Source organism: Macaca thibetana, chromosome 6 (genome assembly GCF_024542745.1).
Source record: "Macaca thibetana thibetana isolate TM-01 chromosome 6, ASM2454274v1, whole genome shotgun sequence".
In the NCBI taxonomy this organism is placed as follows: Eukaryota; Metazoa; Chordata; class Mammalia; order Primates; family Cercopithecidae; genus Macaca; species Macaca thibetana.
The window spans coordinates 2780342-2794530 of NC_065583.1; the positions used below are offsets into that span (position 1 = coordinate 2780342).

The window sequence follows — 14189 nt, forward strand, 5'->3', positions numbered from 1 at the left end:
TTCACCATGTTAGCCAAACCGGTTTCGAACTCTTGACCTCAAGAGATCTGCCTGCCTCAGCCTCCCAAAGTGCTGGGATTACAGGTGTGAGCCACCACATCTGGCTGAAATTTTTTTTTTTTTTTTTGAGATGGAGTCTCACTCTGTCACCAGGCTAGAGTGCAATGGCGCGATCTGGGCTCACTGCAACCTCCACCTCCTAGGTTCAAGCAATTCTCTGCCTCAGCCTCCCAAGTAGCTGGGACTACAGGTGCACACCACCACCCCCGGCTAATTTTTTGTATTTCAGTAGAGGTGGGGTTTCACCATGTTGGTCAGGATGGTCTTGATCTTCTGTCCTCATGATCCACCCATCTGGGCCTCCCAAAGTGATGAAATTACAGGCGTGAGCCACCACACCTGCCCACATTTTTCAAAATCATGTGTGAAACACAGACAGCAGGCTCCCATGTTTAGGGATGGTTAGGGTGGCTTCCTGGAGAGCTAAAAAGATTCTAGAATCCCCAACTGTATTTTTACACATAATCTTTGATAGTAGGTTTCTAATACTTTATGCATGTTCTTAATTTTTGTTTCATTCATAACCGAACATCATTACATGATTTAAATCTAACTACCACTAATGAGAGGCTAAAAGTCACTGCTTTCCACATTACTAATAATTTCTATCTTTTCTCAACATTAGCTAGTTTACAATGATAATACTGGCACCAGGGATAGCACTTCTGGATTTGCAATTTCTATTCACCTTTTGTAAAACAGGAGCAAAAATCTAACAGAGCTTTCAACTGGACAAAACTTTAGTATAAAAAGAAGAAATTATGCTGAAAAGAAAATTAGGCCAGGATACAGAAGTTTCTAGTTTTACTAAATATAGTAGGAAATAAGAATTCACAGCAGGGCAAGGGAAGAAAGCAAGAATTACCATTAAACTCAAAGTAAAAAACCAACAAAACAAAAGATATGTGTTCAAATTCTGCCATGCTAGTTCACCTTTCAGAGCCAGTGTCTTCCACCATGAGAGGAGTAACAGTGCTTACCCACAGACGTTTTGTGTCAAGCGAGTGAGACGCTGGTTGCGGAAGAGCCGGGCACAGCACTCACTCAATACTTTCTCCTCTTGACTTGGACAGGATGAGAGGACTAAATGGCAGATTAATCTGGCGGCAATATCCAAGAAAATCTGGAAAGAACAAGATCCGGAGTTTGCAAATCATTGCGTTCTACAGGCTCCTTTCCATTCAACTTTTGCCTCTCTTTAGTTTCTCCCACTGCAGTGGACACCTGTCTGCTCTTTTAGATACACTCAAGTCTTTTTCTTGTTAAACCACAGGCTTCTTCTGAGTTCTTATTCTTTCTTTCTTTTCCTTCGAAGCTGACCTTGTTGAAACGACAGTCTGTACTTAAAAGTCTTCACTTGCTTGCTTCTCCTTCACTTCTCTGCTCACAGCATATTTCTCTCAGCACTAAATGGGCTCTTCCCTGGGTCGCAGGCCACCCCCTCATCACCAAGTCCAACAGGCATTTTCATTCCCTACTTGGCACTGTCATATTCTACCTTGGCTCTCCTCTTTCCCTTTGACCCTGTTCTCTCCTCCTCCTTGGACCCCTCACCTTTGCCAGAGCACCCTTGGGCCCCCTCAATATGTTACTGTACTGAGGGCTCTATCTTTGCTGTTTTGCCCTGCCCACTCATTCGCTCATCCCAATAATTATCCAATCTGTATTGATATGAATTTCACAAATTCAAATTTATATTTTCACGAGATTTATGAAAATTCTACTTGATGTCATTCAATATTCACTCAACAAATATTTAACTACTTAGATTTATGAAAATTCTACTTGATGTCATTCAATATTCACTCAACCAATATTTAACTACTTAAATATTGGTTTAAGTAGTTAAACCAATGTAGGCAATGTCGTAGGCAGGGAATATAAAGAAAAACATGTTCAATAACAATTTGGTGAACCTACACACTAGTGGGTATTGCTCTGTTGCCCAGGCTGGAGTGCAGTGGCACGATCTCGGCTTAATGCAACCTCCGCCTCCTGGGTTCAAGTGATTCTCTGTGCCTCAGCCTCCTAAGTAGCTGGGATTACAGGTGCACGCCACCATGCCCGGCTAAAAAGGCAGACATTCAAAATGATGAGTAAAATACAGTGTGACATGCAATAAAAAAAAAAAAATGGGCCAGGTGCGGTGTGGCTCACGCTGTTGTGGGAAGTCAGGGATCCCAAACAGAGGGACCTGCAGAAGCCATGATAGAAGAACATAAATTGTGAAGATTTCATGGACATTTATTAGTTCCCCAAATTAATACTTTTATAATTCCTTATGCCTGTCTTTACTGCAATCTCTAAACATAAATTGTAAAGATTTCATGGACATTTATCACTTCCCCAATCAATACTCTTATCATTTCCTATGCCTGTCTTTATTTTAATCTCTTAATCCCGTCATCTTTGTAAGCTGAGGATGTATGTCACCTCAGGACCCTGTGATGATTGTGTTAATTGCACAAATTGTTTGTGAAGCATGTGTGTTTGAACAATATGATATCTGGGCACCTTCAAAAAAGAACAGGATAACAGCCAGGTTCAGGGAACAAGGGAGATAACCATTAGGTCTGACTGCCTGGGAGCCGGGCAGGACAGAGTCATGTTTCTCTTATTGCCCAAAACAGGTAAGAGAAACATTGCTGAATTCTTTCCCCAGTAAGGAATATTAATAATTAACAGCCCTGGGAAAAGAATGCATTCCCAGGCAGAGGTCTCTAAAATGGCCGCTCGGAGAGTGTCTGCCTTATGCAGTTGTAGACAGGGATGAAACATGCCCTGGTCTCCTGCAGCACCCCCAGGCTTGCTACAATTAGGAAATTCCAGCCTGGCGAATTCTAGTCAGACCGGTTCTCTGCTCTTGAACCCTGTTTCCTGTTAAGATGTTTATCAATGACAATGCGTGCACAGTGGGGCATGAAACTTCATCAGCAATGCTAGTTTCATCCTGGCCTTGTGACCTTGCCCTGGCATTTGCCTTGTGATATTTTATTGCCTTTGAAGCATGTGATCTCTGTGACCCACACCCTATTCGTACACTCCCTCCCCTTTGAAAATCGCTAATAAAAACTTGCTGGTTTTGCGGCTCAGGGGGCATCACAGAACCTGCCAACATGTGATGTCACTCCCGGACACCTGGCTTTAAAATTTCTCACTTTTGTACTCTTTCCTTTTATTTCTCAGACCGGCCGACACTTAGGCAAAATAGAAAAGAACCTATGTTGAAATATTGGGGGCTGGTTTCCCCGCTATCATGCCTATAATCCTAGCACTTTTGGAGGCTGAGGCGGGCAGACTGCCTGAGCTCAGACCAGCCTGGACAACACAGTGAAACCCTGCTCTACTAAAATGCAAAAAATTAGCCAGGTGTGGCAGTGTGCACCTGTAGTTCCAGCTACTCAGGAGGTTGAGGCAGGAGATTTGCTTGAACCCCGGAGGTGGAGGTTGCAGTGAGCCAAGATTGCGCCACTGCACTCCAGCCTGACTGCATCTTCCAAAAAAAAAAAAAAAAGTGAAAACCTTTAGGTTCTAACCTGGTGGGGGTAAAGAAGTGGGAGATGAAAACACAGTATCAAAATATATGTGTTTGCTTCTGCTGCTTCCAGAAAACCCACCAGAATGACAATAAGCAATGAAAATGGCATAAATAAAATAATCTAGGGAACACGCAAAAAACTGCTGCACATACATACCAGAGAACCAGAAACAAGAAAAACGAAACATTCTCAAACAGATGAGTGAAGTTAGTGCATGCATTAGAAAGACTGCCATTTAAGAAGAACACTGAGAGAATGAGAAAGTGGCTCACAGAAATTTTAAAAATGATAGTACAAACAGATCTTTTTACAGAAGGACTGAAAGATAAGGTTTACAGAAATCTTTGTATCTCTTAGCACTCTCCCCTTCAAACAATGCCACGCAATCTCCTACCTCAGGGCCTTCACACCTGCTGTTCCCTAGGTCCTCAATGTTGTCCTACATGGCCCATCACTTTCAGTATTGTTCAAAAGTCACATTAAAGGAGAGGCCCTTCCTGACCAACCTGTAAAATCACACTCCAGTTAACTAATGTAGTTTCCTTATGCTGCTTTATTTTTCCACACCACACCTATTACTCTGTTATATTCAATTCCTCCCTTCCTGCCTCCTTTCCTTTCCCTTCTGTCCCTCCCTCCCTTCCTTCTTCCTTTATTAGTTTATTGTCTCCTCTATGAGCATATAAGCTCTTCAAAAACACTTTGCCTTCTGTGCTTATTGCTGTAGTCCCAGTGCTAAGAATAGTACTCAATAGATACATGAATACATAGGTTATTTACATAAGGACAAATACAAGTATCAATAGTAATAAAATCCATAGAAATCTATAATAAAAGTAACACTACCTTTCATTTTATAATAAAGAAATTATCATTCAACACAAAATAGTATCTAAAGCAGTACAATATGTAGCAAGGTCACAAAAAATGGATATATTTGGCCGGGCACAGTGGCTCACACCTGTAATCCCATCACTTTGGGAGGCCGAGGCAGGCGGATCACAAGGTCAGGAGATTGAGACCATCCTGGCTAACACGGTGAAACCTCGTCTCTACTAAAAATACAAAAAAAATTAGCCGGGTGTGGTGGCGGCGCCTATAGTCCCAGCTACTCGGGAGGCTGAGGCAGGAGAATGGCATGAACCCGGGAGGCAGAGCTTGCAGTGAGCTGAGATCACACCACTGCACTCCAGCCCGGGCGACAGAGCAAGACTCTGTCTCAAAAAAAAAAAAAAAAAAAAAAAAAAAAAAAGGATATATCCTTTGACCCAGTGATTTCTCTCCTAGAATCCCATTCTTTAAAAAACTTATGGGAAACCAGCAGTGATGGTTATGGGCAATGTTTTCCCTATAATTGTGTTCCTTTAATGATTTCTTTCATTGCTTTACCTTAGACAGCTTTATACTATCTAGAGATTAAATATTTGCCTATCTCTTTAATTTAAAAACATATATATAAAGAAATGATTGGGGCTGGGAACGGTGGCTCATGCCTGTAATCACAGCACTTTGGGAGGCCGAGACAGGCAGATCACGAGCTAAGGAGATCGAGACCATCCTGGCTAACAGAGTGAAACCCTGTCTCTACTAAAAATACAAAAAATTAGCCGGGTGTGGTGGCGGGCACCTTTAGTCCCAGCTACTCAGGAGGCTGATGCAGCAGAAGGGCGTGAACCCGGGAGGCAGAGCTTGCAGTGAGCTGAGATTGTACCACTGTACTCCAGCCTGGGCGACATAGCAAGACTCCATCTCAAGAAAAAAAAAAATACATGATTGGTACTTTTGCACATGGTAGAGAAGACAAAGATGTAAAATGCATTTTTTTTTTTTTTTTTGCAGAGAAAAGTCAGTAATAACACCTAAAACAGAAACTTAAGTTCTGATGAGGATTAGAAACCAGATAACAAAGATAAAGCAGCATTCAACATTTTGAGGTAAATGGCATTGAATGGGTAGTAATGCAGATTGGAATTCTGGGAATGAGAAAGAAAATATATACAATGTAAGGCTGCTAGAAATGAAAACAAGGCTAACATCATTTTTCATGTTTTTAAATGAAGACTGTATAAAACTCTCTCACATAACGCAGAGGAAGAGAAATGTTAGTTTCCTTTGAAGGAGAAAAAGCTGACAAATATTTATATGAATGAAGGAAAGGAAGCTATGCATATATGTTATGGTTGGGAGAAAACACTCATGAAAGAGAGTACAAGCCCAGAGAAGCTGTGTAAAGACAGGGATTGTATTCAGAGTGCAGAGGAAGACAGAAGAGGACATAGTGGTTGCTAACATTTACCAAATGCTCAGTATGTTCCAGGCAGTGGGTAACTGCCATCAATGTAACAACTCATTTACTCCTCATAATCCACCACCTCCCTGCAAGATGACATAACGGAGCCCTAGAGAAATGAGGCCCATTAGTAATGCGGAGGTGTCACCTGAGAACACACATCCAGCAGCTCTAGTCTCTCCAGAGACCCAACAATCTCTGAAGTGATTTTCCTCCAAGAGACACACGCATGTAACAAGTCTGTGCAGCTGGCACTTACCTGGAAAGCCAGCGTCAGGCAGTTCTGTTTTCATCAGGCTCAGTTCTTCTCGGTCCAGCTGGGAAGTCACACTGGGTTTGGAAAGGTGATTTCCTGCTTGAGAGGAAAGACATTAACTTTGGGTTCTGAACTGAGTCTAAAAACCAATCCTGGCACAGTTCTGATCCTTTCTCCTTCATGGCTTCTGAAACAAGGAAGGTGTGGCTTATGAAGTTCCCCATTTTCCATTCTCTACAGAAAATTTCAGTCTTCCACCTTGAAAGAGAGGACACCAAGCAAACACCCTAAAACAATGCCTTACGATCAGGGATTTCGAGTCCAAATTCATAAATTTCAGAGGTCACACAGGATTGAGAGGGAAAGGTGTGAAGAGGTGGGTTTTGAGTTATAAGAAGTCCTTACCCGGTGAGAACAGGTTCCTGTAGTTCTCCAGCATCACCTCCCCATACATGGTCATCCTCTGAGAAGAATCTGCTTGAATCCACTCTTCCCAAGAGAAATCTATAGACACATCCTTGAAGGTCACTGACTCCTGAAACTAAAAATTCCTCCTCAATAAGCAATTATGCCAACAAAACCCTCTGAGGGAAGTGAAAAGCCCAGCAGCACTAAAAGGACAGGGCACGAAGATCTGTGTGAGAAAACATGTTGCCCTCCAAATGGAAGAAAATGTCTGCAACGAATCATGAAATAACCAGAGACATAATATAAAAAGTGTTTTGGGAGGTAAGGACAGGAAGATTAGGTATAAGTGAGAAAAAGGGAAAGGCATGAAAGGCTGCTCTAGATTCCCGTGGGAGAGGAGGGAGTGGTGTTGTGATAACCTCCTATTCACCCCACTGGTGAAGGAGGGAATCCCTGCCCTAAATGGTACATGATGACCAAACACAGGACACTTGACACGGAACAGATGAGGTCGATAGCAATTTATCAGCCACATACAGTCACAGTCCAGCCCTCGTTCCTTTTTTTTCTTTCCTTTCTCTTTCTTATTTTGTTGAGACCAATTTATCAGCCACATACAGTCACAGTCCAGCCCTCGTTCCTTTTGTTTCTTTCCTTTCTCTTTCTTATTTTTTTGAGACCAAGTCTTCTCTGTCGCCCAGGCTGGATGGAGTGCAGTGGCACATTCTCGGCTCACTGCAACCTCCCCTTCCTGGGTTCGAGAAATTCTTCTGCCTCAGCCTCCTGAGTAGCTGGGATTACAGGCGCCCACCACGCCTGGCTAATTTTTGTATTTTTGGTAGAGATGGAGTTTCACCACGTTGGCCAGGCTGGTCTCAAACTCCTGACCTCAAGTGATCTGCCTGCCTCTGCCTCCCAAAGAGCTGGGATTACAGGAGTGAGCCACTGTGTCTGGCCAGATAAATTACTTAGAACTTTTTGTAAAGAAGATGAGAGACTATGGAAATAAGAATAGGTAATAGAAATAAAGCAATAGAAAAGGTTTTCATCATTTAAGGACAGAGAGCATTCTGATATGTAAATAAGGAAAAGGGAGAAAGTACAACTGACCCTTGAATACATGGGGGTTAGGGACACCAACCTCCCTCACAGTCTAAAATCCATGTATAACTTTTGACTCCCCCAAAACTTAACTCCTAATAGCCTGCTGTTGACTGGAAGCCTTACTAATAACGTAACAGTTATTTCACGTATACTCATTAAATGGAAGTGGATCATCACAAAGGTCTTTCTCTTCACATACAGAGGGCAGAGGAGGACGAAGAAGAGGAGAGGTTGGTCTTGCTGTCTCGGGTAGCAAAGGTACAGCAGGTGGCAGGAGAAGCAGGCACACTCATTGTAACTTTTATGGAAGAAATCCACATCAGTGTGGGCCTATGTAGTTCAAACTTGTGTTATTTAAGGGTCAACTGCAGTGGAGAGAGGAGGACTGAATACGAGAGAGAGAGGGCACATCGATTTCCAAGAAATTTGTGTACTTCATATCCAAGACTAGGAACTCCAGAAAAAGTGTCAACACTCAAGGCACAGAGTTCATTGTCCTTCCTCCCTCCCTCCCTTCCTTTCTTATTATTTTCTCCCTAATTTTTATTTAATCAATATTTCAAAGTCACAAAAATATATAAAAAAATCACTGACAAGTATTTTCAGGAAAAGTGCAGAATTTTCATTTTATCCAAGGAGAAAGGGAACTAAGAAAATCATCAGATGTTCAACAAATGTAAAGAAAGGAGAATAAAGGAAATAAGATCACATAATAAGCATAAATAACCAGAAAAATACTTAACACACGTATAGTGACAAACATCAATGGTTCACTTTCCCTATTAAAAGGCAAAAACTTGGCAGATGAAGAGGAGGCGGTGGCAGTGGTGGAAGAAAAGGCAGCCGTGGCGGGGGTAAGGAGCCTGGAAACCCCAGTGGGAATGGTAGGTGGTTTGGACCCACCAGGCCACTGTTGTTTCCAGAAAGGGTTCGACTGGAGGAACCTCTGGAGCAGCTGTTGGCTGGCTCCTCTGACTGATGGCATGTTGAGGTACATGGGCCAGCGGAAGCGAGGGTATCCGATCCAGAGGGGGCCACTCTAGAGGCCAGGCCACCAGCACCATGGGCCAGTGTGTAACCAAGCTTAAGAATCCCTCATCCACCCTGGGCAGCAAGAATGCAGACCATGACCCCAGCAACGAGTCACACAGTAGGTGGGTGCAGGCCACTGTGAGGAGCAAGTACCACTCTGTGGCAAGCCAAGTGGAGATAGCCTTGTCAACAGAACCAAGAAGGCCGAGGCTGCCACTGAGGCCTGCCAGCTGCTGACATCCCGGGAGTCCTCGGGAGATGCTGGGAGGGAGTCCAAGTCCAATGTTGAGGAGTCTTCCTTGCAGGGGTTGGAAGAACTGTTCAGGTGCTACAAGGATGAGCGGGAAGATGCAATTTTGGAGGAAGGCATGGAGTGCTTTTGCAATGACCTGTGTGTCGACCCCACAGAATTTTGAGTGCTGCTCTTGGCTTGGAAGTTCCAGGCTGCAACCATGTGCAAATTCACCAGAAAGGAGTTTTTGATGGCTGCAAAGCATTAAGCGCAGACAGCAGTGACAGAATCTGTGCACGGTTCCCTAGCCTCTTAACAGAAGCCAAACTAGAGGATAAAGTCAAGGATCTCTACCAGTTTACATTTCAGTTTGGCCTGGACTCTGAAGAAGGGCAGTGGTCACTGCATCGGCAAATAACCATTGTCCTGTGGAAACTAGTCTCTACCCAGAACAATTTTCTGGTATTGGACCAATGGCTAAACTTCCTAACAGAGAACCCCTTGAGGATCAAGGCCATCTCCTGGGACAGTTGGAACATGTTCCTTAACTTCACTCAGGTGATTGGCCCTGACCTCAGCAACAACCACAGTGAAGATGAGGCCTGGCCAAGTCTCTTTGACACCTTTGTGGAGTGGGAAATGGAGCAAAGGAAAAGAGAAGAGGAAGGGAGAGGTGCACTCAGCTTAGGGCCCAAGGGCTTGTGTCCTGAGGAGCAGACTTAGTGGCTCTGTCCCAGGCACAGCAGCAAGGATCTGCCTGCTGCCCTGTGGCCGAGAAATTGAACCTTTTGGGAAACTACTGCAGATCTGGATATTTTCTACTTTACACCTCTGTTGGAGTGATCAGACTCAACCCCAGGCCGTGGGGGCTACGAAGTCTGGCGAAGTCAAAGGAATGAGAAAAGACAAGAGTGAAAGTGGGACCAGGGGGCCAACGCCAGTATGGAGGCTGCAAAGGCCCCGAGCTCTGGAAGCCGGCACTATTTACTGGAGATCAAACAAAGCAGGTGGTGAGGATGTAGGGGTTGGAAGAAAGTCGTTTATCAAGCACATGATCTACAGCTGAGACAGTTTAGCATTTTCTTTGAAGCATATGGAACATGTTCTGCTACTTGAGATAATGGGAAACATGTTCTTCTAGTTTAAGATACAATTGATCTATGAGCCTGGGAGTGCTAGAAGCAAGGAGCCAGCAAGTCTAGACACATTCCAGAGGCCACAAGGGGTTTTACGCCGAGCCCTGGATTCCATCCAAGCCACGAGGGGTTTTATGCCCTGGGCTTAGATTATGGTGCGGCAGGGCAGCCTTCCACCCTTTAGTACAGAGCTTGGTGTTCCAAAGGCCACAAGGGGTTTTAGACCCTGGACCCAGGACATGTTCCAAGACTCTTTTACACTGTGTCAGACATGCAAGCCCTGCCTCAGCATTTTTTCCCAACAGTCAGCTTTTCTCCCAATACACCTTTCTCTGCCTTGTATCTGAAAGGGCTCTAAAATGCTGTATCATGTTTTAGGCACTTTCTTCATTTTTTGGTTATTTTGATTATTTCTTTTTTGGGGGGAATCTCCCAAAGTATTTGAACCTGCCTACATGTTATCTTTTTTTGAAGCCTTCAGATAGAATAAGCCTGCCATTTCTTGCACAAATTAGACTTTTTTTTTTGGTAGGGGAGGGCATAGAGCAGGGAGAGGGGATGGGACCGTTAGGGTGAATTAACATTATAAAATGATACAGTGCCAGATCTCAGTTTTGCATATTGTTTCTCAGGGCAGGTCTGTACTGTGTGTAGTGCTATTTACATGGTTGAAATTAGGTTGCAATAAAAAAATTTTTTTTTGAGACAGAGTCTTGCTCTGTTGCCCAGGATGGAGTGCAGTGGCATGATCTTGGCTCACTGCAAGCTCCGCCTCCCAGGTTCATGCCATCCTTCTGCCTCAGCCTCCCGAGTAGCTGGGACTACAGGCACCTACCACCACGCCTAGATAATTGTTTGTATTTTTAGTAGAGACGAGGTTTCACCATGTTAGTCATGATGGTCTCGATCTCCTGACCTCATGATCCACCCGCCTCGGCCTCCCAAAGTGCTGGGATTATAGACGTGAGCCACCACCCCCAGCCAGTAATAATTATTTTTAAATATCTACACAGATTTGAATAGGAGTGTTAACTTAATCACATTGCATTAATTTCCAGGCGATTTAGAGCTCTTGGAGAGCCAAGGCCAGCCAAGAGCATTTGTAGTCTGGTGACAACCCCCTTTTAAGGTAATCTATGCAGAACTCTGATTTCCCTCACTTCTTGCTCATTCCTTCTTTGACCGATTGCATTTCATGTTGACTTTATCCATCAACATGCTGCACCTGTCAGTCAAAGGAGCATTTTTTAAGAACACATACTGAGAACCACTCAAGCATTGAATGCAGAGAAAGCAGTGCTACCTCAGTTTTGCTGGAAGTAGACTTCTTTGATAGTTTTCTTTCTTTGATGAAGTTTCTGTATTTTCATGTTGTAAGTGGAAATACTTTTTTTGGTTTGTTTCATTTGCCTTGGAGCCAAAGTTTCTGTTCCTGGTGGTCGAGAACTGCCTGCTGGCCAATGACTTGAAGGAAAACTGTGGTATGGAGCTCTCTTGAATTTATATTTATTTATTTTTTTCTTTGAATATCATCAGCTTACTTGTCTGGCAAGGACAGAAGCCTGGGGTTGGCCTGAACTCTGCCAAACAAATATCAAAGTATATTTAAGAGTTAAATTTGTGCCCTTTCCCTTCTTGCTGCATCCATGTTGTCACTTAACCCCCAGGAGTTACTGATTATCTCTTTGTTAAAGTCAGGCTCATTTGGGGTAATGTGATGACTGTTTAGGTTTACATGACCCTCGTCTCCTTTCCCTACTCTCAAATATGTATATATACATATATAAAATACGTATATGTTTTAACTGTATAAAATATATATGTACACATATATGTATCTATATTCCTTTGTTTCTTTGCCTGCTTATACTGGCCATAAAAGAGGGAGCTGCCTTCAACGTATAAAATATAAGAAGAGTGCCAGGGAATGCCATAATGGAGGCTTTTGGATTTGAATTTGGACCACTTTCACTAAAGAGAACATGAGCTTGCTCAGCCCTTTCCTCACAAGACGGCCCAGTTCCCCCGACTTCTCCACACGCTCGTTCCATAAGGCCAGCTTTGGCCAGACTGCCCCAGGGGCTTGACGAGCTGACTCTGGTCCTACCTGGTTTCAGTTAGAGGGTCCTCCTGTTATTTTTCCATTTAAAATGTATGTCCTCAGAAAACTTTACTGGAATGATGAGTGGCAGGAACTTGTATAGTTCAGCTCCCAACGCTTTGGAACAGATTAAAAAGGGAATATTTTAAATAAAAACTTAAAAAAAAAAAAAAGACAGAAACTCAGCTGGGCATGGTGGCTCACGCCTGTAATCCCAGCACTTGGGAGGCTGAGGTGGGCAAATTGCTTGAGGTCAGGAGTTCAAGACCAGCTTGGCCAACACGGTGAAACCCCATCGCTACTAAAAAAACAAAAAAATTAGGCAGACATGGTGGCGGGCACCTGTAGTCCCAGCTACTTGGGAGGCTGAGACTGGAAAATCGCTTGAACCTGGGAGGCAGAGGTTGCAGTGAGCCGAGATTGCACCACTGCGCTCCAGCCTGGGTGACAGAGCAACACTCTGTCTCAAAAAAAAAAAAAAAAGACAAAAACTCTAAAATTGATTTAAAATCCAGCTGTATGGTACCTACAAAAGATATATGTAAAACAGAAACCAAAAATCTTAAAATTTCACAAGAGGAGGGCAGAGACAGGATATGGCAGACAAATGCACATATAAATAAAGCAGCAAGAATAACATTATCAGATAAGGGAGAATATACGTGAAAACAAGAGTAAGCCTCTTTTTCGTGAAAGGCATCAAATCAGAAATACAAGATTCCCCTTCCAAAAATAATCCACTTTTTTTCTATAAATTACCTTGTTAGCTGAATACAGTAGGCAAAATAAAAGTCCAAATCCAGGTTGTTATGTGAGGATCTTCCTTGCTTCCCTAAACTCTCACCACCTTAAGTGCTGGCTCTGTGCCCAGCATGCACAGAGCTTCTACTGTGAAATGCACTGCAGATCCCTGTGCCAGCGGTGGGCTAGTAAAGTGCTGATTTAGGTAACTACAAAAGGCACCTTGAAAGGTGAACATGGCTGGACGTGGTGGCTCACACCTGTAATACCAGCACTTTGGGAGGCCAAGGCAGGTGGTGGATGGCTTGAGTTCAGGAGTTCGAGACCAGCCTGGGTAACATGACAAAATCCTGTCTCTATCAACAAGAGAAAAATTAGCTGGGCGTGGCAGCGTGCACCTGTGGTCCCAGCTATTTGAGAGGCTGAGGTGGGAACATGACTTGAGCTCAGGAGGCGGAGGTTGCAGTGGGCTGAGATCACACCACTGTAGTCCAGTCTGGGCAATAGAGCCAGGCCTTGTCTCCAAAAAAAAAAAAAGTGAACATGAAACTTAGTAGTACCATACATTTGTCATCAATCCCTTAAGATGTTTTGTTCCTTTCCTCTTTTCTATTTAGTATGACTCATTTTCCCCCTAGCACTACATTCAGTACAGGATAACTCATGGTGTTTAAGGAGCTTCATGGGTTTATCTTACTCATACAGAGGTTTTCTTAAACCTAAAGACAAAGGCCTTTTGATATTGTTTGAAAAAACTGCATATCAAATAGAATAAGGACATTATAAATGATGAAAGTATAATTTATAAAGAAAATATGATAGTGATGAAGTTTTAGGCACCAAGATGTTTTAGGCAGCAAAATGTCTTCAGATGCAATACTTAGCAATCCAAATTTCTTTCTTTACAAAATCACAATCATATTTAAACCCCAGTTACAACAGCAACAAAAAATGAAACACCTAAGAATACATTTAAGAGAAATATGCAAGACCTTCATGGTCGGTCTGTAGAGTGAACAAAGGCCATAATGAAAGATCTGAATAGAATAAAGTATCATCTTTTTTTTTTTAACTTAATATGAAGAATAAACATCGTAAAGATGGCAATCTTCCTCATATTGACTTACACACTTTGAAATTCAAATCAGAACTGCATAATTTTACTTTTTTACTATTACTGTTGGAACTTGATAATAAAATTTTACTAGAAGGATAAATATTATGAGAAAAGTAACAAAACTTTTGAGAAGAAAAATGAGGCGAGAGTTGCTTTACGAAATAACAAAATGG

At 42.9% G+C, this 14189-nt stretch overlaps 1 protein-coding gene and 1 pseudogene across 3 annotated transcripts in view; one reads left to right on the forward strand and one right to left on the reverse strand.

The window, feature by feature from the left end:
- ZFP2 (ZFP2 zinc finger protein) overlaps window positions 1–14189 on the reverse strand; it is a 49422-nt gene that overhangs the window by 16184 nt on the left and 19049 nt on the right. The window contains exons 3-5 of one of the 3 annotated variants that reach the window (XM_050794218.1): window positions 6551–6686; window positions 6149–6241; window positions 1041–1183 (exon numbers count right to left, since the gene is read on the reverse strand). The gene's annotated coding sequence lies outside the window, so the exon portion shown is untranslated. Of the gene's footprint in view, window positions 1–1040; window positions 1184–3993; window positions 4367–6148; window positions 6687–14189 lie in introns of those variants that run through there. The other 2 variants (XM_050794219.1, XM_050794220.1) reach the window with 2 other exon arrangements.
- LOC126956923 (DCN1-like protein 3) lies at window positions 7532–10549 on the forward strand (annotated as a pseudogene).